Source organism: Triturus cristatus, chromosome 8 (genome assembly GCF_964204655.1).
Source record: "Triturus cristatus chromosome 8, aTriCri1.1, whole genome shotgun sequence".
NCBI lineage: Eukaryota > Metazoa > Chordata > Amphibia > Caudata > Salamandridae > Triturus > Triturus cristatus.
The window spans coordinates 738,154,082-738,176,306 of record NC_140591.1 but is presented as its reverse complement, the minus strand read 5'-3'; the positions used below and the strand labels follow the sequence as shown (position 1 = coordinate 738,176,306).

Here is a 22,225-nt window from a genome sequence, read left to right as displayed (position 1 = left end):
AAGTAGGGATTCTCCAATAAATGGTAAATGGTTTAAACAAATCTGAAGAAATGCATGACATACCTGTGTGTGTGTACGCATGTATGTATATATAGGGAGAGAGAGAGCGTCAATATAAACAGACTTTATTTCAATCAAGCTGTCTTTTCTATCCTTCAGGAGCAGAATGTTCTGATCATCAGCGCTCCAGAATGTAGTGTTTTCTTGGCAAGCATCACATATTGTGATGTGTTAGCTAAAAGTTCCATATCCTAGAGACTGATATATTCCTCTGTACTTGTACCTTGGGGATTCATCAAAACCTGGCATCATAAGCAGCTTTCTACTGCCACAGACTGGACAGCGAAACAATTTAAAATATCCCAGAAAAAGAAAATAAGCATGCTTAATCAGAGCTTTCTGGACAGGAAGGACATTTGAGCAAGTGAGGAATAAGCACTGCTTTTGTTAATTTGCATAGGCAGAATAGAGACTTCTGGGAAAAGGCCGAAATTACAGTCACAGAAAATGGCTGCATCTATAGAGAACGCTAAGAAGTGTTGGCAGCTTTTCCTCTGACCCTGACCACTTTTACAAGCAATCCTATGATAGTCAGCAGGACCCACCCTAAAAAGGAAGGGGCATCCACTTGGACCCTTTCCACCTTTTCTAAATCTCGCCTGATTGAGCACTGATTGAGCAGATAAGCACATGTCATTCTCATTTCAGAAAGGTATTGGTTAGCTTGCTGCTAGCAGCTCAGTTATGTTATGATGTTAGAGGCTATGCAAGGAATGCTTTAGTCCAGCGATATGCAGTTTTTATTGCGCCTTGCATTCAGCAGGAAGATCTTTAGCTTGAATCTGTGGCCTAGGTATTCACCTTGGTATTTCTTTTGGCACAAAGTGAAGGAGTATTTGAGAGAAAATGCACAATGTGTTTCTTATGTTGTTATGAACAACTTGTTACTCTTTCTCATTAAGCTTCAGCCACTGCAGAAATATATAAATAAGGGCTGACTTCCTGTAAGACGTGTCCAAAGCTGGGACGGAATAAAAGGAGACACTTGTAAATGATAGTGCTATCGTTTGAGAAAGGGTAAGTTGAGACTGACTTTCATGCGTTTTCACAGACCAAGCATCATAAAGATACCAGCATGATCTTCATTGCGGGCTTAGAGCCGGTATTAGCTTTTGAGAGGTAAGAGGATTTTGAGGGCTCGTTGGTCTAGGGGTATGATTCTCGCTTTGGGTGCGTGAGGTCCCGGGTTCAAATCCCGGACGAGCCCTTTTCTTGGTACTCTTTTCAAGTTGTTTTGAAGTTTGCGTTTCAAAACCAACATCAATTTTTTCTTTGCAGTAGTGGATAATTCTTTGCTAGAGTCTCATGCTTCAGCCCTGCCCAGTCTGAGCTAATACCAAACATCTGGTCTTGCATGGCATGTACGAGCGTTCAGCTAGGGATGTCGGGCAGGTTGCATGAAAGAAATCTAAAGCCAGAGGCCCATGGAATAGCCAGTTCGGAGCAGTTTCATTACAGAAAAATCAACTGTAGGTATCTGTTTCTGTAGTGTAGTGGTTATCAAGTTCGCCTCACACGCGAAAGGTCCCCGGTTCGAAACCGGGCAGAAACAGTTGTTATATTGTGTTGGCTACAATGTTGATAGGTGCCGTTTTGCCATGGAATTGTCCAAGCCCTGAAGATTATTTCATGCAATCTCGTTCCAAGAAAGGGAATTCTCTCAAAACACTAAAGTAATCGGCGTGTGGATGTATCTGTTGGTTCTCAGACCTTGCTTTCAAAAGAGCCCTGCAATCGGTTCACTGCTCACCTAGAACAAGCATTAACATGGAGAATTGTTGGCACCAACAGGAATCTTATTTTAGTGGAGTGTTTCTGGCTTTGAGTGCAGAGGCCCTCGGCTCAATTCCAAGATGATCCTTCTCAAGGTGATGATACAAATGCATTGTCACCTTTACGTTTAATGTCAGAATCATTTATTTCCAGTTGGTGGTGTAAGAATGTTTGCAACAGTATGGCGATTTTTCCTAGCCATGCATGAATGAAAGCATATCACTCGCCTTTAGGTGTTTTTCTAATACATTGATATTTGCATCTTCCTTCCTAGCCTGCATGTTTGACTATCTTACAGGCTGCATGTAATAAGTATCACATCAGGGCCCTTCTTCTACTCAATTCACAACTGTTCTATCACGACATAGATAAGAAAGCTGCATCTGCTTTTGTTGTGTAGTGGTAATCAGGTTTACCTGACGTGTGAAAGCCCCATGCTTTGAAAGTACACAGTAACAAAGAAACCGATGACTTTTATAATAAGGTGTCATGTGTGTCTCTTACTTTGCACAAAAAGTGCCAGAGATGACTTCATTTGCAGTCACTTGAAAAGTAGGGATTCTCCAATAAATGGTAAATGGTTGAAACAAATCTGAAGAAATGCATGACATACCTGTGTGTGTGTGTGTATGCATGTATGTATATATAGGGAGAGAGAGAGCGTCAATATAAACAGACTTTATTTCAATCAAGCTGTCTTTTCTATCCTTCAGGAGCAGAATGTTCTGATCATCAGCGCTCCAGAATGTAGTGTTTTCTTGGCAAGCATCACATATTGTGATGTGTTAGCTAAAAGTTCCATATCCTAGAGACTGATATATTCCTCTGTACTTGTACCTTGGGGATTCATCAAAACCTGGCATCATAAGCAGCTTTCTACTGCCACAGACTGGACAGCGAAACAATTTAAAATATCCCAGAAAAAGAAAATAAGCATGCTTAATCAGAGCTTTCTGGACAGGAAGGACATTTGAGCAAGTGAGGAATAAGCACTGCTTTTGTTAATTTGCATAGGCAGAATAGAGACTTCTGGGAAAAGGCCGAAATTACAGTCACAGAAAATGGCTGCATCTATAGAGAACGCTAAGAAGTGTTGGCAGCTTTTCCTCTGACCCTGGCCACTTTTACAAGCAATCCTATGATAGTCAGCAGGACCCACCCTAAAAAGGAAGGGGCATCCACTTGGACCCTTTCCACCTTTTCTAAATCTCGCCTGATCGAGCCTGATTGAGCACTGATTGAGCAGATAAGCACATATCATTCTCATTTCAGAAAGGTATTGGTTAGCTTGCTGCTAGCAGCTCAGTTATGTTATGATGTTAGAGGCTATGCAAGGAATGCTTTAGTCCAGCGATATGCAGTTTTTATTGCGCCTTGCATTCAGCAGGAAGATCTTTAGCTTGAATCTGTGGCCTAGGTATTCACCTTGGTATTTCTTTTGGCACAAAGTGAAGGAGTATTTAAGAGAAAATGCACAATGTGTTTCTTATGTTGTTATGAACAACTTGTTACTCTTTCTCATTAAGCTTCAGCCACTGAAGAAATATATAAATAAGGGCTGACTTCCTGTAAGACGTGTCCAAAGCTGGGACGGAATAAAAGGAGACACTTGTAAATGATAGTGCTATCGTTTGAGAAAGGGTAAGTTGAGACTGACTTTCATGCGTATTCACAGACCAAGCATCATAAAGATACCAGCATGATCTTCATTGCGGGCTTAGAGCCAGTATTAGCTTTTGAGAGGTAAGAGGATTTTGAGGGCTCGTTGGTCTAGGGGTATGATTCTCGCTTTGGGTGCGAGAGGTCCCGGGTTCAAATCCCGGACGAGCCCTTTTCTTGGTACTCTTTTCAAGTTGTTTTGAAGTTTGCGTTTCAAAACCAACATCAATTTTTTCTTTGCAGTAGTGGATAATTCTTTGCTAGAGTCTCATGCTTCAGCCCTGCCCAGTCTGAGCTAATACCAAACATCTGGTCTTGCATGGCATGTACGAGCGTTCAGCTAGGGATGTCGGGCAGGTTGCATGAAAGAAATCTAAAGCCAGAGGCCCATGGAATAGCCAGTTCGGAGCAGTTTCATTACAGAAAAATCAACTGTAGGTATCTGTTTCTGTAGTGTAGTGGTTATCACGTTTGCCTCACACGCGAAAGGTCCCCGGTTCGAAACCGGGCAGAAACAGTTGTTATATTGTGTTGGCTACAATGTTGATAGGTGCCGTTTTGCCATGGAATTGTCCAAGCCCTGAAGATTATTTCATGCAATCTCGTTCCAAGAAAGGGAATTCTCTCAAAACACTAAAGTAATCGGCGTGTGGATGTATCTGTTGGTTCTCAGACCTTGCTTTCAAAAGAGCCCTGCAATCGGTTCACTGCTCACCTAGAACAAGCATTAACATGGAGAATTGTTGGCACCAACAGGAATCTTATTTTAGTGGAGTGTTTCTGGCTTTGAGTGCAGAGGCCCTCGGCTCAATTCCAAGATGATCCTTCTCAAGGTGATGATACAAATGCATTGTCACCTTTACGTTTAATGTCAGAATCATTTATTTCCAGTTGGTGGTGTAAGAATGTTTGCAACAGTATGGCGATTTTTCCTAGCCATGCATGAATGAAAGCATATCACTCGCCTTTAGGTGTTTTTCTAATACATTGATATTTGCATCTTCCTTCCTAGCCTGCATGTTTGACTATCTTACAGGCTGCATGTAATAAGTATCACATCAGGGCCCTTCTTCTACTCAATTCACAACTGTTCTATCACGACATAGATAAGAAAGCTGCATCTGCTTTTGTTGTGTAGTGGTAATCAGGTTTACCTGACGTGTGAAAGCCCCATGCTTTGAAAGTACACAGTAACAAAGAAACCGATGACTTTTATAAAAAGGTGTCATGTGCGTCTCTTACTTTGCACAAAAAGTGCCAGAGATGACTTCATTTGCAGTCACTTGAAAAGTAGGGATTCTCCAATAAATGGTAAATGGTTGAAACAAATCTGAAGAAATGCATGACATACCTGTGTGTGTGTGTGTACGCATGTATGTATATATAGGGAGAGAGAGAGCGTCAATATAAACAGACTTTATTTCAATCAAGCTGTCTTTTCTATCCTTCAGGAGCAGAATGTTCTGATCATCAGCGCTCCAGAATGTAGTGTTTTCTTGGCAAGCATCACATATTGTGATGTGTTAGCTAAAAGTTCCATATCCTAGAGACTGATATATTCCTCTGTACTTGTACCTTGGGGATTCATCAAAACCTGGCATCATAAGCAGCTTTCTACTGCCACAGACTGGACAGCGAAACAATTTAAAATATCCCAGAAAAAGAAAATAAGCATGCTTAATCAGAGCTTTCTGGACAGGAAGGACATTTGAGCAAGTGAGGAATAAGCACTGCTTTTGTTAATTTGCATAGGCAGAATAGAGACTTCTGGGAAAAGGCCGAAATTACAGTCACAGAAAATGGCTGCATCTATAGAGAACGCTAAGAAGTGTTGGCAGCTTTTCCTCTGACCCTGGCCACTTTTACAAGCAATCCTATGATAGTCAGCAGGACCCACCCTAAAAAGGAAGGGGCATCCACTTGGACCCTTTCCACCTTTTCTAAATCTCGCCTGATCGAGCCTGATTGAGCACTGATTGAGCAGATAAGCACATATCATTCTCATTTCAGAAAGGTATTGGTTAGCTTGCTGCTAGCAGCTCAGTTATGTTATGATGTTAGAGGCTATGCAAGGAATGCTTTAGTCCAGCGATATGCAGTTTTTATTGCGCCTTGCATTCAGCAGGAAGATCTTTAGCTTGAATCTGTGGCCTAGGTATTCACCTTGGTATTTCTTTTGGCACAAAGTGAAGGAGTATTTAAGAGAAAATGCACAATGTGTTTCTTATGTTGTTATGAACAACTTGTTACTCTTTCTCATTAAGCTTCAGCCACTGAAGAAATATATAAATAAGGGCTGACTTCCTGTAAGACGTGTCCAAAGCTGGGACGGAATAAAAGGAGACACTTGTAAATGATAGTGCTATCGTTTGAGAAAGGGTAAGTTGAGACTGACTTTCATGCGTATTCACAGACCAAGCATCATAAAGATACCAGCATGATCTTCATTGCGGGCTTAGAGCCAGTATTAGCTTTTGAGAGGTAAGAGGATTTTGAGGGCTCGTTGGTCTAGGGGTATGATTCTCGCTTTGGGTGCGAGAGGTCCCGGGTTCAAATCCCGGACGAGCCCTTTTCTTGGTACTCTTTTCAAGTTGTTTTGAAGTTTGCGTTTCAAAACCAACATCAATTTTTTCTTTGCAGTAGTGGATAATTCTTTGCTAGAGTCTCATGCTTCAGCCCTGCCCAGTCTGAGCTAATACCAAACATCTGGTCTTGCATGGCATGTACGAGCGTTCAGCTAGGGATGTCGGGCAGGTTGCATGAAAGAAATCTAAAGCCAGAGGCCCATGGAATAGCCAGTTCGGAGCAGTTTCATTACAGAAAAATCAACTGTAGGTATCTGTTTCTGTAGTGTAGTGGTTATCACGTTTGCCTCACACGCGAAAGGTCCCCGGTTCGAAACCGGGCAGAAACAGTTGTTATATTGTGTTGGCTACAATGTTGATAGGTGCCGTTTTGCCATGGAATTGTCCAAGCCCTGAAGATTATTTCATGCAATCTCGTTCCAAGAAAGGGAATTCTCTCAAAACACTAAAGTAATCGGCGTGTGGATGTATCTGTTGGTTCTCAGACCTTGCTTTCAAAAGAGCCCTGCAATCGGTTCACTGCTCACCTAGAACAAGCATTAACATGGAGAATTGTTGGCACCAACAGGAATCTTATTTTAGTGGAGTGTTTCTGGCTTTGAGTGCAGAGGCCCTCGGCTCAATTCCAAGATGATCCTTCTCAAGGTGATGATACAAATGCATTGTCACCTTTACGTTTAATGTCAGAATCATTTATTTCCAGTTGGTGGTGTAAGAATGTTTGCAACAGTATGGCGATTTTTCCTAGCCATGCATGAATGAAAGCATATCACTCGCCTTTAGGTGTTTTTCTAATACATTGATATTTGCATCTTCCTTCCTAGCCTGCATGTTTGACTATCTTACAGGCTGCATGTAATAAGTATCACATCAGGGCCCTTCTTCTACTCAATTCACAACTGTTCTATCACGACATAGATAAGAAAGCTGCATCTGCTTTTGTTGTGTAGTGGTAATCAGGTTTACCTGACGTGTGAAAGCCCCATGCTTTGAAAGTACACAGTAACAAAGAAACCGATGACTTTTATAAAAAGGTGTCATGTGCGTCTCTTACTTTGCACAAAAAGTGCCAGAGATGACTTCATTTGCAGTCACTTGAAAAGTAGGGATTCTCCAATAAATGGTAAATGGTTGAAACAAATCTGAAGAAATGCATGACATACCTGTGTGTGTGTGTGTACGCATGTATGTATATATAGGGAGAGAGAGAGCGTCAATATAAACAGACTTTATTTCAATCAAGCTGTCTTTTCTATCCTTCAGGAGCAGAATGTTCTGATCATCAGCGCTCCAGAATGTAGTGTTTTCTTGGCAAGCATCACATATTGTGATGTGTTAGCTAAAAGTTCCATATCCTAGAGACTGATATATTCCTCTGTACTTGTACCTTGGGGATTCATCAAAACCTGGCATCATAAGCAGCTTTCTACTGCCACAGACTGGACAGCGAAACAATTTAAAATATCCCAGAAAAAGAAAATAAGCATGCTTAATCAGAGCTTTCTGGACAGGAAGGACCTTTGAGCAAGTGAGGAATAAGCACTGCTTTTGTTAATTTGCATAGGCAGAATAGAGACTTCTGGGAAAAGGCCGAAATTACAGTCACAGAAAATGGCTGCATCTATAGAGAACGCTAAGAAGTGTTGGCAGCTTTTCCTCTGACCCTGGCCACTTTTACAAGCAATCCTATGATAGTCAGCAGGACCCACCCTAAAAAGGAAGGGGCATCCACTTGGACCCTTTCCACCTTTTCTAAATCTCGCCTGATCGAGCCTGATTGAGCACTGATTGAGCAGATAAGCTCATGTCATTCTCATTTCAGAAAGGTATTGGTTAGCTTGCTGCTAGCAGCTCAGTTATGTTATGATGTTAGAGGCTATGCAAGGAATGCTTTAGTCCAGCGATATGCAGTTTTTATTGCGCCTTGCATTCAGCAGGAAGATCTTTAGCTTGAATCTGTGGCCTAGGTATTCACCTTGGTATTTCTTTTGGCACAAAGTGAAGGAGTATTTAAGAGAAAATGCACAATGTGTTTCTTATGTTGTTATGAACAACTTGTTACTCTTTCTCATTAAGCTTCAGCCACTGAAGAAATATATAAATAAGGGCTGACTTCCTGTAAGACGTGTCCAAAGCTGGGACGGAATAAAAGGAGACACTTGTAAATGATAGTGCTATCGTTTGAGAAAGGGTAAGTTGAGACTGACTTTCATGCGTATTCACAGACCAAGCATCATAAAGATACCAGCATGATCTTCATTGCGGGCTTAGAGCCGGTATTAGCTTTTGAGAGGTAAGAGGATTTTGAGGGCTCGTTGGTCTAGGGGTATGATTCTCGCTTTGGGTGCGAGAGGTCCCGGGTTCAAATCCCGGACGAGCCCTTTTCTTGGTACTCTTTTCAAGTTGTTTTGAAGTTTGCGTTTCAAAACCAACATCAATTTTTTCTTTGCAGTAGTGGATAATTCTTTGCTAGAGTCTCATGCTTCAGCCCTGCCCAGTCTGAGCTAATACCAAACATCTGGTCTTGCATGGCATGTACGAGCGTTCAGCTAGGGATGTCGGGCAGGTTGCATGAAAGAAATCTAAAGCCAGAGGCCCATGGAATAGCCAGTTCGGAGCAGTTTCATTACAGAAAAATCAACTGTAGGTATCTGTTTCTGTAGTGTAGTGGTTATCACGTTCGCCTCACACGCGAAAGGTCCCCGGTTCGAAACCGGGCAGAAACAGTTGTTATATTGTGTTGGCTACAATGTTGATAGGTGCCGTTTTGCCATGGAATTGTCCAAGCCCTGAAGATTATTTCATGCAATCTCGTTCCAAGAAAGGGAATTCTCTCAAAACACTAAAGTAATCGGCGTGTGGATGTATCTGTTGGTTCTCAGACCTTGCTTTCAAAAGAGCCCTGCAATCGGTTCACTGCTCACCTAGAACAAGCATTAACATGGAGAATTGTTGGCACCAACAGTAAACTTATTTTAGTGGAGTGTTTCTGGCTTTGAGTGCAGAGGCCCTCGGCTCAATTCCAAGATGATCCTTCTCAAGGTGATGATACAAATGCATTGTCACCTTTACGTTTAATGTCAGAATCATTTATTTCCAGTTGGTGGTGTAAGAATGTTTGCAACAGTATGGCGATTTTTCCTAGCCATGCATGAATGAAAGCATATCACTCGCCTTTAGGTGTTTTTCTAATACATTGATATTTGCATCTTCCTTCCTAGCCTGCATGTTTGACTATCTTACAGGCTGCATGTAATAAGTATCACATCAGGGCCCTTCTTCTACTCAATTCACAACTGTTCTATCACGACATAGATAAGAAAGCTGCATCTGCTTTTGTTGTGTAGTGGTAATCAGGTTTACCTGACGTGTGAAAGCCCCATGCTTTGAAAGTACACAGTAACAAAGAAACCGATGACTTTTATAAAAAGGTGTCATGTGCGTCTCTTACTTTGCACAAAAAGTGCCAGAGATGACTTCATTTGCAGTCACTTGAAAAGTAGGGATTCTCCAATAAATGGTAAATGGTTGAAACAAATCTGAAGAAATGCATGACATACCTGTGTGTGTGTGTGTACGCATGTATGTATATATAGGGAGAGAGAGAGCGTCAATATAAACAGACTTTATTTCAATCAAGCTGTCTTTTCTATCCTTCAGGAGCAGAATGTTCTGATCATCAGCGCTCCAGAATGTAGTGTTTTCTTGGCAAGCATCACATATTGTGATGTGTTAGCTAAAAGTTCCATATCCTAGAGACTGATATATTCCTCTGTACTTGTACCTTGGGGATTCATCAAAACCTGGCATCATAAGCAGCTTTCTACTGCCACAGACTGGACAGCGAAACAATTTAAAATATCCCAGAAAAAGAAAATAAGCATGCTTAATCAGAGCTTTCTGGACAGGAAGGACCTTTGAGCAAGTTAGGAATAAGCACTGCTTTTGTTAATTTGCATAGGCAGAATAGAGACTTCTGGGAAAAGGCCGAAATTACAGTCACAGAAAATGGCTGCATCTATAGAGAACGCTAAGAAGTGTTGGCAGCTTTTCCTCTGACCCTGACCACTTTTACAAGCAATCCTATGATAGTCAGCAGGACCCACCCTAAAAAGGAAGGGGCATCCACTTGGACCCTTTCCACCTTTTCTAAATCTCGCCTGATTGAGCACTGATTGAGCAGATAAGCACATGTCATTCTCATTTCAGAAAGGTATTGGTTAGCTTGCTGCTAGCAGCTCAGTTATGTTATGATGTTAGAGGCTATGCAAGGAATGCTTTAGTCCAGCGATATGCAGTTTTTATTGCGCCTTGCCTTCACCAGGAAGATCTTTAGCTTGAATCTGTGGCCTAGGTATTCACCTTGGTATTTCTTTTGGCACAAAGTGAAGGAGTATTTGAGAGAAAATGCACAATGTGTTTCTTATGTTGTTATGAACAACTTGTTACTCTTTCTCATTAAGCTTCAGCCACTGCAGAAATATATAAATAAGGGCTGACTTCCTGTAAGACGTGTCCAAAGCTGGGACGGAATAAAAGGAGACACTTGTAAATGATAGTGCTATCGTTTGAGAAAGGGTAAGTTGAGACTGACTTTCATGCGTATTCACAGACCAAGCATCATAAAGATACCAGCATGATCTTCATTGCGGGCTTAGAGCCGGTATTAGCTTTTGAGAGGTAAGAGGATTTTGAGGGCTCGTTGGTCTAGGGGTATGATTCTCGCTTTGGGTGCGAGAGGTCCCGGGTTCAAATCCCGGACGAGCCCTTTTCTTGGTACTCTTTTCAAGTTGTTTTGAAGTTTGCGTTTCAAAACCAACATCAATTTTTTCTTTGCAGTAGTGGATAATTCTTTGCTAGAGTCTCATGCTTCAGCCCTGCCCAGTCTGAGCTAATACCAAACATCTGGTCTTGCATGGCATGTACGAGCGTTCAGCTAGGGATGTCGGGCAGGTTGCATGAAAGAAATCTAAAGCCAGAGGCCCATGGAATAGCCAGTTCGGAGCAGTTTCATTACAGAAAAATCAACTGTAGGTATCTGTTTCTGTAGTGTAGTGGTTATCACGTTCGCCTCACACGCGAAAGGTCCCCGGTTCGAAACCGGGCAGAAACAGTTGTTATATTGTGTTGGCTACAATGTTGATAGGTGCCGTTTTGCCATGGAATTGTCCAAGCCCTGAAGATTATTTCATGCAATCTCGTTCCAAGAAAGGGAATTCTCTCAAAACACTAAAGTAATCGGCGTGTGGATGTATCTGTTGGTTCTCAGACCTTGCTTTCAAAAGAGCCCTGCAATCGGTTCACTGCTCACCTAGAACAAGCATTAACATGGAGAATTGTTGGCACCAACAGGAATCTTATTTTAGTGGAGTGTTTCTGGCTTTGAGTGCAGAGGCCCTCGGCTCAATTCCAAGATGATCCTTCTCAAGGTGATGATACAAATGCATTGTCACCTTTACGTTTAATGTCAGAATCATTTATTTCCAGTTGGTGGTGTAAGAATGTTTGCAACAGTATGGCGATTTTTCCTAGCCATGCATGAATGAAAGCATATCACTCGCCTTTAGGTGTTTTTCTAATACATTGATATTTGCATCTTCCTTCTTAGCCTGCATGTTTGACTATCTTACAGGCTGCATGTAATAAGTATCACATCAGGGCCCTTCTTCTACTCAATTCACAACTGTTCTATCACGACATAGATAAGAAAGCTGCATCTGCTTTTGTTGTGTAGTGGTAATCAGGTTTACCTGACGTGTGAAAGCCCCATGCTTTGAAAGTACACAGTAACAAAGAAACCGATGACTTTTATAAAAAGGTGTCATGTGTGTCTCTTACTTTGCACAAAAAGTGCCAGAGATGGCTTCATTTGCAGTCACTTGAAAAGTAGGGATTCTCCAATAAATGGTAAATGGTTTAAACAAATCTGAAGAAATGCATGACATACCTGTGTGTGTGTGTGTACGCATGTATGTATATATAGGGAGAGAGAGAGCGTCAATATAAACAGACTTTATTTCAATCAAGCTGTCTTTTCTATCCTTCAGGAGCAGAATGTTCTGATCATCAGCGCTCCAGAATGTAGTGTTTTCTTGGCAAGCATCACATATTGTGATGTGTTAGCTAAAAGTTCCATATCCTAGAGACTGATATATTCCTCTGTACTTGTACCTTGGGGATTCATCAAAACCTGGCATCATAAGCAGCTTTCTACTGCCACAGACTGGACAGCGAAACAATTTAAAATATCCCAGAAAAAGAAAATAAGCATGCTTAATCAGAGCTTTCTGGACAGGAAGGACATTTGAGCAAGTGAGGAATAAGCACTGCTTTTGTTAATTTGCATAGGCAGAATAGAGACTTCTGGGAAAAGGCCGAAATTACAGTCACAGAAAATGGCTGCATCTATAGAGAACGCTAAGAAGTGTTGGCAGCTTTTCCTCTGACCCTGACCACTTTTACAAGCAATCCTATGATAGTCAGCAGGACCCACCCTAAAAAGGAAGGGGCATCCACTTGGACCCTTTCCACCTTTTCTAAATCTCGCCTGATTGAGCACTGATTGAGCAGATAAGCACATGTCATTCTCATTTCAGAAAGGTATTGGTTAGCTTGCTGCTAGCAGCTCAGTTATGTTATGATGTTAGAGGCTATGCAAGGAATGCTTTAGTCCAGCGATATGCAGTTTTTATTGCGCCTTGCATTCAGCAGGAAGATCTTTAGCTTGAATCTGTGGCCTAGGTATTCACCTTGGTATTTCTTTTGGCACAAAGTGAAGGAGTATTTGAGAGAAAATGCACAATGTGTTTCTTATGTTGTTATGAACAACTTGTTACTCTTTCTCATTAAGCTTCAGCCACTGCAGAAATATATAAATAAGGGCTGACTTCCTGTAAGACGTGTCCAAAGCTGGGACGGAATAAAAGGAGACACTTGTAAATGATAGTGCTATCGTTTGAGAAAGGGTAAGTTGAGACTGACTTTCATGCGTTTTCACAGACCAAGCATCATAAAGATACCAGCATGATCTTCATTGCGGGCTTAGAGCCGGTATTAGCTTTTGAGAGGTAAGAGGATTTTGAGGGCTCGTTGGTCTAGGGGTATGATTCTCGCTTTGGGTGCGTGAGGTCCCGGGTTCAAATCCCGGACGAGCCCTTTTCTTGGTACTCTTTTCAAGTTGTTTTGAAGTTTGCGTTTCAAAACCAACATCAATTTTTTCTTTGCAGTAGTGGATAATTCTTTGCTAGAGTCTCATGCTTCAGCCCTGCCCAGTCTGAGCTAATACCAAACATCTGGTCTTGCATGGCATGTACGAGCGTTCAGCTAGGGATGTCGGGCAGGTTGCATGAAAGAAATCTAAAGCCAGAGGCCCATGGAATAGCCAGTTCGGAGCAGTTTCATTACAGAAAAATCAACTGTAGGTATCTGTTTCTGTAGTGTAGTGGTTATCAAGTTCGCCTCACACGCGAAAGGTCCCCGGTTCGAAACCGGGCAGAAACAGTTGTTATATTGTGTTGGCTACAATGTTGATAGGTGCCGTTTTGCCATGGAATTGTCCAAGCCCTGAAGATTATTTCATGCAATCTCGTTCCAAGAAAGGGAATTCTCTCAAAACACTAAAGTAATCGGCGTGTGGATGTATCTGTTGGTTCTCAGACCTTGCTTTCAAAAGAGCCCTGCAATCGGTTCACTGCTCACCTAGAACAAGCATTAACATGGAGAATTGTTGGCACCAACAGGAATCTTATTTTAGTGGAGTGTTTCTGGCTTTGAGTGCAGAGGCCCTCGGCTCAATTCCAAGATGATCCTTCTCAAGGTGATGATACAAATGCATTGTCACCTTTACGTTTAATGTCAGAATCATTTATTTCCAGTTGGTGGTGTAAGAATGTTTGCAACAGTATGGCGATTTTTCCTAGCCATGCATGAATGAAAGCATATCACTCGCCTTTAGGTGTTTTTCTAATACATTGATATTTGCATCTTCCTTCCTAGCCTGCATGTTTGACTATCTTACAGGCTGCATGTAATAAGTATCACATCAGGGCCCTTCTTCTACTCAATTCACAACTGTTCTATCACGACATAGATAAGAAAGCTGCATCTGCTTTTGTTGTGTAGTGGTAATCAGGTTTACCTGACGTGTGAAAGCCCCATGCTTTGAAAGTACACAGTAACAAAGAAACCGATGACTTTTATAATAAGGTGTCATGTGTGTCTCTTACTTTGCACAAAAAGTGCCAGAGATGACTTCATTTGCAGTCACTTGAAAAGTAGGGATTCTCCAATAAATGGTAAATGGTTGAAACAAATCTGAAGAAATGCATGACATACCTGTGTGTGTGTGTGTATGCATGTATGTATATATAGGGAGAGAGAGAGCGTCAATATAAACAGACTTTATTTCAATCAAGCTGTCTTTTCTATCCTTCAGGAGCAGAATGTTCTGATCATCAGCGCTCCAGAATGTAGTGTTTTCTTGGCAAGCATCACATATTGTGATGTGTTAGCTAAAAGTTCCATATCCTAGAGACTGATATATTCCTCTGTACTTGTACCTTGGGGATTCATCAAAACCTGGCATCATAAGCAGCTTTCTACTGCCACAGACTGGACAGCGAAACAATTTAAAATATCCCAGAAAAAGAAAATAAGCATGCTTAATCAGAGCTTTCTGGACAGGAAGGACATTTGAGCAAGTGAGGAATAAGCACTGCTTTTGTTAATTTGCATAGGCAGAATAGAGACTTCTGGGAAAAGGCCGAAATTACAGTCACAGAAAATGGCTGCATCTATAGAGAACGCTAAGAAGTGTTGGCAGCTTTTCCTCTGACCCTGGCCACTTTTACAAGCAATCCTATGATAGTCAGCAGGACCCACCCTAAAAAGGAAGGGGCATCCACTTGGACCCTTTCCACCTTTTCTAAATCTCGCCTGATCGAGCCTGATTGAGCACTGATTGAGCAGATAAGCACATATCATTCTCATTTCAGAAAGGTATTGGTTAGCTTGCTGCTAGCAGCTCAGTTATGTTATGATGTTAGAGGCTATGCAAGGAATGCTTTAGTCCAGCGATATGCAGTTTTTATTGCGCCTTGCATTCAGCAGGAAGATCTTTAGCTTGAATCTGTGGCCTAGGTATTCACCTTGGTATTTCTTTTGGCACAAAGTGAAGGAGTATTTAAGAGAAAATGCACAATGTGTTTCTTATGTTGTTATGAACAACTTGTTACTCTTTCTCATTAAGCTTCAGCCACTGAAGAAATATATAAATAAGGGCTGACTTCCTGTAAGACGTGTCCAAAGCTGGGACGGAATAAAAGGAGACACTTGTAAATGATAGTGCTATCGTTTGAGAAAGGGTAAGTTGAGACTGACTTTCATGCGTATTCACAGACCAAGCATCATAAAGATACCAGCATGATCTTCATTGCGGGCTTAGAGCCAGTATTAGCTTTTGAGAGGTAAGAGGATTTTGAGGGCTCGTTGGTCTAGGGGTATGATTCTCGCTTTGGGTGCGAGAGGTCCCGGGTTCAAATCCCGGACGAGCCCTTTTCTTGGTACTCTTTTCAAGTTGTTTTGAAGTTTGCGTTTCAAAACCAACATCAATTTTTTCTTTGCAGTAGTGGATAATTCTTTGCTAGAGTCTCATGCTTCAGCCCTGCCCAGTCTGAGCTAATACCAAACATCTGGTCTTGCATGGCATGTACGAGCGTTCAGCTAGGGATGTCGGGCAGGTTGCATGAAAGAAATCTAAAGCCAGAGGCCCATGGAATAGCCAGTTCGGAGCAGTTTCATTACAGAAAAATCAACTGTAGGTATCTGTTTCTGTAGTGTAGTGGTTATCACGTTTGCCTCACACGCGAAAGGTCCCCGGTTCGAAACCGGGCAGAAACAGTTGTTATATTGTGTTGGCTACAATGTTGATAGGTGCCGTTTTGCCATGGAATTGTCCAAGCCCTGAAGATTATTTCATGCAATCTCGTTCCAAGAAAGGGAATTCTCTCAAAACACTAAAGTAATCGGCGTGTGGATGTATCTGTTGGTTCTCAGACCTTGCTTTCAAAAGAGCCCTGCAATCGGTTCACTGCTCACCTAGAACAAGCATTAACATGGAGAATTGTTGGCACCAACAGGAATCTTATTTTAGTGGAGTGTTTCTGGCTTTGAGTGCAGAGGCCCTCGGCTCAATTCCAAGATGATCCTTCTCAAGGTGATGATACAAATGCATTGTCACCTTTACGTTTAATGTCAGAATCATTTATTTCCAGTTGGTGGTGTAAGAATGTTTGCAACAGTATGGCGATTTTTCCTAGCCATGCATGAATGAAAGCATATCACTCGCCTTTAGGTGTTTTTCTAATACATTGATATTTGCATCTTCCTTCCTAGCCTGCATGTTTGACTATCTTACAGGCTGCATGTAATAAGTATCACATCAGGGCCCTTCTTCTACTCAATTCACAACTGTTCTATCACGACATAGATAAGAAAGCTGCATCTGCTTTTGTTGTGTAGTGGTAATCAGGTTTACCTGACGTGTGAAAGCCCCATGCTTTGAAAGTACACAGTAACAAAGAAACCGATGACTTTTATAAAAAGGTGTCATGTGCGTCTCTTACTTTGCACAAAAAGTGCCAGAGATGACTTCATTTGCAGTCACTTGAAAAGTAGGGATTCTCCAATAAATGGTAAATGGTTGAAACAAATCTGAAGAAATGCATGACATACCTGTGTGTGTGTGTGTACGCATGTATGTATATATAGGGAGAGAGAGAGCGTCAATATAAACAGACTTTATTTCAATCAAGCTGTCTTTTCTATCCTTCAGGAGCAGAATGTTCTGATCATCAGCGCTCCAGAATGTAGTGTTTTCTTGGCAAGCATCACATATTGTGATGTGTTAGCTAAAAGTTCCATATCCTAGAGACTGATATATTCCTCTGTACTTGTACCTTGGGGATTCATCAAAACCTGGCATCATAAGCAGCTTTCTACTGCCACAGACTGGACAGCGAAACAATTTAAAATATCCCAGAAAAAGAAAATAAGCATGCTTAATCAGAGCTTTCTGGACAGGAAGGACCTTTGAGCAAGTGAGGAATAAGCACTGCTTTTGTTAATTTGCATAGGCAGAATAGAGACTTCTGGGAAAAGGCCGAAATTACAGTCACAGAAAATGGCTGCATCTATAGAGAACGCTAAGAAGTGTTGGCAGCTTTTCCTCTGACCCTGACCACTTTTACAAGCAATCCTATGATAGTCAGCAGGACCCACCCTAAAAAGGAAGGGGCATCCACTTGGACCCTTTCCACCTTTTCTAAATCTCGCCTGATCGAGCCTGATTGAGCACTGATTGAGCAGATAAGCACATATCATTCTCATTTCAGAAAGGTATTGGTTAGCTTGCTGCTAGCAGCTCAGTTATGTTATGATGTTAGAGGCTATGCAAGGAATGCTTTAGTCCAGCGATATGCAGTTTTTATTGCGCCTTGCATTCAGCAGGAAGATCTTTAGCTTGAATCTGTGGCCTAGGTATTCACCTTGGTATTTCTTTTGGCACAAAGTGAAGGAGTATTTAAGAGAAAATGCACAATGTGTTTCTTATGTTGTTATGAACAACTTGTTACTCTTTCTCATTAAGCTTCAGCCACTGAAGAAATATATAAATAAGGGCTGACTTCCTGTAAGACGTGTCCAAAGCTGGGACGGAATAAAAGGAGACACTTGTAAATGATAGTGCTATCGTTTGAGAAAGGGTAAGTTGAGACTGACTTTCATGCGTATTCACAGACCAAGCATCATAAAGATACCAGCATGATCTTCATTGCGGGCTTAGAGCCGGTATTAGCTTTTGAGAGGTAAGAGGATTTTGAGGGCTCGTTGGTCTAGGGGTATGATTCTCGCTTTGGGTGCGAGAGGTCCCGGGTTCAAATCCCGGACGAGCCCTTTTCTTGGTACTCTTTTCAAGTTGTTTTGAAGTTTGCGTTTCAAAACCAACATCAATTTTTTCTTTGCAGTAGTGGATAATTCTTTGCTAGAGTCTCATGCTTCAGCCCTGCCCAGTCTGAGCTAATACCAAACATCTGGTCTTGCATGGCATGTACGAGCGTTCAGCTAGGGATGTCGGGCAGGTTGCATGAAAGAAATCTAAAGCCAGAGGCCCATGGAATAGCCAGTTCGGAGCAGTTTCATTACAGAAAAATCAACTGTAGGTATCTGTTTCTGTAGTGTAGTGGTTATCACGTTCGCCTCACACGCGAAAGGTCCCTGGTTCGAAACCGGGCAGAAACAGTTGTTATATTGTGTTGGCTACAATGTTGATAGGTGCCGTTTTGCCATGGAATTGTCCAAGCCCTGAAGATTATTTCATGCAATCTCGTTCCAAGAAAGGGAATTCTCTCAAAACACTAAAGTAATCGGCGTGTGGATGTATCTGTTGGTTCTCAGACCTTGCTTTCAAAAGAGCCCTGCAATCGGTTCACTGCTCACCTAGAACAAGCATTAACATGGAGAATTGTTGGCACCAACAGGAATCTTATTTTAGTGGAGTGTTTCTGGCTTTGAGTGCAGAGGCCCTCGGCTCAATTCCAAGATGATCCTTCTCAAGGTGATGATACAAATGCATTGTCACCTTTACGTTTAATGTCAGAATCATTTATTTCCAGTTGGTGGTGTAAGAATGTTTGCAACAGTATGGCGATTTTTCCTAGCCATGCATGAATGAAAGCATATCACTCGCCTTTAGGTGTTTTTCTAATACATTGATATTTGCATCTTCCTTCTTAGCCTGCATGTTTGACTATCTTACAGGCTGCATGTAATAAGTATCACATCAGGGCCCTTCTTCTACTCAATTCACAACTGTTCTATCACGACATAGATAAGAAAGCTGCATCTGCTTTTGTTGTGTAGTGGTAATCAGGTTTACCTGACGTGTGAAAGCCCCATGCTTTGAAAGTACACAGTAACAAAGAAACCGATGACTTTTATAAAAAGGTGTCATGTGTGTCTCTTACTTTGCACAAAAAGTGCCAGAGATGGCTTCATTTGCAGTCACTTGAAAAGTAGGGATTCTCCAATAAATGGTAAATGGTTTAAACAAATCTGAAGAAATGCATGACATACCTGTGTGTGTGTGTGTACGCATGTATGTATATATAGGGAGAGAGAGAGCGTCAATATAAACAGACTTTATTTCAATCAAGCTGTCTTTTCTATCCTTCAGGAGCAGAATGTTCTGATCATCAGCGCTCCAGAATGTAGTGTTTTCTTGGCAAGCATCACATATTGTGATGTGTTAGCTAAAAGTTCCATATCCTAGAGACTGATATATTCCTCTGTACTTGTACCTTGGGGATTCATCAAAACCTGGCATCATAAGCAGCTTTCTACTGCCACAGACTGGACAGCGAAACAATTTAAAATATCCCAGAAAAAGAAAATAAGCATGCTTAATCAGAGCTTTCTGGACAGGAAGGACATTTGAGCAAGTGAGGAATAAGCACTGCTTTTGTTAATTTGCATAGGCAGAATAGAGACTTCTGGGAAAAGGCCGAAATTACAGTCACAGAAAATGGCTGCATCTATAGAGAACGCTAAGAAGTGTTGGCAGCTTTTCCTCTGACCCTGACCACTTTTACAAGCAATCCTATGATAGTCAGCAGGACCCACCCTAAAAAGGAAGGGGCATCCACTTGGACCCTTTCCACCTTTTCTAAATCTCGCCTGATTGAGCACTGATTGAGCAGATAAGCACATGTCATTCTCATTTCAGAAAGGTATTGGTTAGCTTGCTGCTAGCAGCTCAGTTATGTTATGATGTTAGAGGCTATGCAAGGAATGCTTTAGTCCAGCGATATGCAGTTTTTATTGCGCCTTGCATTCAGCAGGAAGATCTTTAGCTTGAATCTGTGGCCTAGGTATTCACCTTGGTATTTCTTTTGGCACAAAGTGAAGGAGTATTTGAGAGAAAATGCACAATGTGTTTCTTATGTTGTTATGAACAACTTGTTACTCTTTCTCATTAAGCTTCAGCCACTGCAGAAATATATAAATAAGGGCTGACTTCCTGTAAGACGTGTCCAAAGCTGGGACGGAATAAAAGGAGACACTTGTAAATGATAGTGCTATCGTTTGAGAAAGGGTAAGTTGAGACTGACTTTCATGCGTTTTCACAGACCAAGCATCATAAAGATACCAGCATGATCTTCATTGCGGGCTTAGAGCCGGTATTAGCTTTTGAGAGGTAAGAGGATTTTGAGGGCTCGTTGGTCTAGGGGTATGATTCTCGCTTTGGGTGCGTGAGGTCCCGGGTTCAAATCCCGGACGAGCCCTTTTCTTGGTACTCTTTTCAAGTTGTTTTGAAGTTTGCGTTTCAAAACCAACATCAATTTTTTCTTTGCAGTAGTGGATAATTCTTTGCTAGAGTCTCATGCTTCAGCCCTGCCCAGTCTGAGCTAATACCAAACATCTGGTCTTGCATGGCATGTACGAGCGTTCAGCTAGGGATGTCGGGCAGGTTGCATGAAAGAAATCTAAAGCCAGAGGCCCATGGAATAGCCAGTTCGGAGCAGTTTCATTACAGAAAAATCAACTGTAGGTATCTGTTTCTGTAGTGTAGTGGTTATCACGTTCGCCTCACACGCGAAAGGTCCCCGGTTCGAAACCGGGCAGAAACAGTTGTTATATTGTGTTGGCTACAATGTTGATAGGTGCCGTTTTGCCATGGAATTGTCCAAGCCCTGAAGATTATTTCATGCAATCTCGTTCCAAGAAAGGGAATTCTCTCAAAACACTAAAGTAATCGGCGTGTGGATGTATCTGTTGGTTCTCAGACCTTGCTTTCAAAAGAGCCCTGCAATCGGTTCACTGCTCACCTAGAACAAGCATTAACATGGAGAATTGTTGGCACCAACAGGAATCTTATTTTAGTGGAGTGTTTCTGGCTTTGAGTGCAGAGGCCCTCGGCTCAATTCCAAGATGATCCTTCTCAAGGTGATGATACAAATGCATTGTCACCTTTACGTTTAATGTCAGAATCATTTATTTCCAGTTGGTGGTGTAAGAATGTTTGCAACAGTATGGCGATTTTTCCTAGCCATGCATGAATGAAAGCATATCACTCGCCTTTAGGTGTTTTTCTAATACATTGATATTTGCATCTTCCTTCCTAGCCTGCATGTTTGACTATCTTACAGGCTGCATGTAATAAGTATCACATCAGGGCCCTTCTTCTACTCAATTCACAACTGTTCTATCACGACATAGATAAGAAAGCTGCATCTGCTTTTGTTGTGTAGTGGTAATCAGGTTTACCTGACGTGTGAAAGCCCCATGCTTTGAAAGTACACAGTAACAAAGAAACCGATGACTTTTATAAAAAGGTGTCATGTGCGTCTCTTACTTTGCACAAAAAGTGCCAGAGATGACTTCATTTGCAGTCACTTGAAAAGTAGGGATTCTCCAATAAATGGTAAATGGTTGAAACAAATCTGAAGAAATGCATGACATACCTGTGTGTGTGTGTGTACGCATGTATGTATATATAGGGAGAGAGAGAGCGTCAATATAAACAGACTTTATTTCAATCAAGCTGTCTTTTCTATCCTTCAGGAGCAGAATGTTCTGATCATCAGCGCTCCAGAATGTAGTGTTTTCTTGGCAAGCATCACATATTGTGATGTGTTAGCTAAAAGTTCCATATCCTAGAGACTGATATATTCCTCTGTACTTGTACCTTGGGGATTCATCAAAACCTGGCATCATAAGCAGCTTTCTACTGCCACAGACTGGACAGCGAAACAATTTAAAATATCCCAGAAAAAGAAAATAAGCATGCTTAATCAGAGCTTTCTGGACAGGAAGGACCTTTGAGCAAGTGAGGAATAAGCACTGCTTTTGTTAATTTGCATAGGCAGAATAGAGACTTCTGGGAAAAGGCCGAAATTACAGTCACAGAAAATGGCTGCATCTATAGAGAACGCTAAGAAGTGTTGGCAGCTTTTCCTCTGACCCTGACCACTTTTACAAGCAATCCTATGATAGTCAGCAGGACCCACCCTAAAAAGGAAGGGGCATCCACTTGGACCCTTTCCACCTTTTCTAAATCTCGCCTGATCGAGCCTGATTGAGCACTGATTGAGCAG

General features: G+C 41.7%; 13 non-coding genes across 13 annotated transcripts; all 13 read left to right on the top strand.

Moving 5' to 3' along the window:
• The first annotated feature begins 3,592 nt into the window (after nucleotides 1-3,592).
• On the top strand, nucleotides 3,593-3,664 carry TRNAP-UGG (transfer RNA proline (anticodon UGG)). The gene has a single exon. It is a non-coding gene; the product is annotated as a tRNA-Pro (tRNA).
• A 272-nt stretch (nucleotides 3,665-3,936) lies between these two features.
• Nucleotides 3,937-4,009, top strand: TRNAV-CAC (transfer RNA valine (anticodon CAC)). Its single transcript has one exon. It is a non-coding gene; the product is annotated as a tRNA-Val (tRNA).
• A 1,980-nt stretch (nucleotides 4,010-5,989) lies between these two features.
• On the top strand, nucleotides 5,990-6,061 carry TRNAP-UGG (transfer RNA proline (anticodon UGG)). Its single transcript has one exon. It is a non-coding gene; the product is annotated as a tRNA-Pro (tRNA).
• A 272-nt stretch (nucleotides 6,062-6,333) lies between these two features.
• Nucleotides 6,334-6,406, top strand: TRNAV-CAC (transfer RNA valine (anticodon CAC)). The gene has a single exon. It is a non-coding gene; the product is annotated as a tRNA-Val (tRNA).
• A 1,980-nt stretch (nucleotides 6,407-8,386) lies between these two features.
• TRNAP-UGG (transfer RNA proline (anticodon UGG)) lies at nucleotides 8,387-8,458 on the top strand. The gene has a single exon. It is a non-coding gene; the product is annotated as a tRNA-Pro (tRNA).
• A 272-nt stretch (nucleotides 8,459-8,730) lies between these two features.
• Nucleotides 8,731-8,803, top strand: TRNAV-CAC (transfer RNA valine (anticodon CAC)). The gene has a single exon. It is a non-coding gene; the product is annotated as a tRNA-Val (tRNA).
• Nucleotides 8,804-10,773: 1,970 nt separating this feature from the next.
• On the top strand, nucleotides 10,774-10,845 carry TRNAP-UGG (transfer RNA proline (anticodon UGG)). The gene has a single exon. It is a non-coding gene; the product is annotated as a tRNA-Pro (tRNA).
• A 272-nt stretch (nucleotides 10,846-11,117) lies between these two features.
• On the top strand, nucleotides 11,118-11,190 carry TRNAV-CAC (transfer RNA valine (anticodon CAC)). The gene has a single exon. It is a non-coding gene; the product is annotated as a tRNA-Val (tRNA).
• A 4,367-nt stretch (nucleotides 11,191-15,557) lies between these two features.
• Nucleotides 15,558-15,629, top strand: TRNAP-UGG (transfer RNA proline (anticodon UGG)). The gene has a single exon. It is a non-coding gene; the product is annotated as a tRNA-Pro (tRNA).
• Nucleotides 15,630-15,901: 272 nt separating this feature from the next.
• On the top strand, nucleotides 15,902-15,974 carry TRNAV-CAC (transfer RNA valine (anticodon CAC)). The gene has a single exon. It is a non-coding gene; the product is annotated as a tRNA-Val (tRNA).
• Nucleotides 15,975-17,954: 1,980 nt separating this feature from the next.
• On the top strand, nucleotides 17,955-18,026 carry TRNAP-UGG (transfer RNA proline (anticodon UGG)). The gene has a single exon. It is a non-coding gene; the product is annotated as a tRNA-Pro (tRNA).
• Nucleotides 18,027-18,298: 272 nt separating this feature from the next.
• On the top strand, nucleotides 18,299-18,371 carry TRNAV-CAC (transfer RNA valine (anticodon CAC)). Its single transcript has one exon. It is a non-coding gene; the product is annotated as a tRNA-Val (tRNA).
• A 2,314-nt stretch (nucleotides 18,372-20,685) lies between these two features.
• Nucleotides 20,686-20,758, top strand: TRNAV-CAC (transfer RNA valine (anticodon CAC)). Its single transcript has one exon. It is a non-coding gene; the product is annotated as a tRNA-Val (tRNA).
• Nucleotides 20,759-22,225: the final 1,467 nt, after the last annotated feature.